Source organism: Erythrolamprus reginae, chromosome Z (genome assembly GCF_031021105.1).
Source record: "Erythrolamprus reginae isolate rEryReg1 chromosome Z, rEryReg1.hap1, whole genome shotgun sequence".
In the NCBI taxonomy this organism is placed as follows: Eukaryota; Metazoa; Chordata; class Lepidosauria; order Squamata; family Dipsadidae; genus Erythrolamprus; species Erythrolamprus reginae.
Window position 1 is genome coordinate 127890955 of NC_091963.1, and position 1601 is coordinate 127892555.

The following is a 1601-nucleotide window of genomic DNA, read 5'->3' on the forward strand; positions in this document are numbered from 1 at the left end:
TTATCCATCCCCTCAGAACTCCCTTCTAGAGTCAAGAAAATATAAGTTTTTATCCATAACCAGTAGACTTTGTCCTTCTAGTGCTGAGATCTATACTTACAAGGTTTGTTACCTTTGACTTTATAGAAATGTTCAAAATGTTCATTATTAGCATTGTCTTTAAATAAGATGCTAGATTCAATGTCGGGATTAGAAAATTTAAATAACAACACTCTTAGTAAACTTCAATTGAAAAAATTCAAATAAATTATCAGGTAAGAAGGAAAATATGATTCCTTCAAAACCACCACCAGTTTCTTTCTAGATCATGGGGAGGTAAATGAAGTAGCCAACACTTCTCTCAACCTGGAGATTCATCAATCAGGATCTTGACAAACTTGAACAATGGGTGCTATCTAACAAAATGAAATTCAATGGTGAAAAAAGTAAGGTTCTACACATAGGCAACAAAAACAAAATGCACAGGTGCAGTGTACATTGCTCAACAGTAGTAACTGTGAGAGGGATCTTGGAGTCCTAGTGGACAATCATTTAAATATGAGCCAGCAGCTGCATTAACAGAGGGATAAAATCAAGATCACATGAACTGTTAATGCCACTTTATAAGGCATTGGTAAGTCCACACTTGGAATACTGCATTCAGTTTTGGTCACCACAATACAAAAAGGATATTGAGACTGTAGAAAAAGTGCAGAGAAGAGCGACAAAGATGATTAGGGGCCTGGAGGCTAAAACATATGAACAACGGTTGCAAGAACTAGGCATGGGTAGTTTAATGAAAAGAAGGACCAGGGGAGATCTGATAGTAGTGTTCCAATATCTCAGGGGCTGCCACAAAGAAGATCTATCCTCAAGTGATTCTCCAAATCACCTGAGGATAGAACAAGAAGCAATGGGTGGAAACTAAACAAGGAGAGAAGTAACCTAGAACTAAGGAGAAATTTCCTGACAGTCAGAACAGTTAATCAGTGGAACAGCTTACCTCCAGAAGTTGTGAATGCTCCAATATTGGAAGTTTTTAAGCAGATGTTGGATAACCATCTGTCTGAAGTAGTGTAGGGTTTTCTGCCTAAGTAGTGGATTGGACTAGAAGACCTCCAAGGTCCCTTCCAACTCTGTTGTTGTTGTTGTTGTTGTTATGTTAAAGAGGTAGATGCTAAAGAGCAGTAGTATAGTTTGAAAGAGCTGGACTTTCCTATTGCCCAAACCAGATACTGTACATGGTCATAGGATATAGGGACTGCCTTCACCAACTTGAAGTGGGCAATAGATATCAAACTGACTCCACCTCCAAAATCACCACCACACCGAAATGGAGGAATTAATTGGCCACCTGATAGCACTCATCTCAAAACTACTGTGGGCTATTGCTCGTTTAAAAGGAAAAACCAACGCTAACATTGGAACAGTTAAGTACAATATCTGATTTATAGAATAAATCAAGTACGAATTGGAAATGTAAAGACATCATAGGGATGCAGCAGAACTTTTTTTTTGCCAGAGTTCATTTGTCCTATGCTTACATGCAAATGACAAACAACTTATTAATTATTTCCTTGTGAGGAATTACTGATAAGATTTCATGCAAATAGTTTGACAAC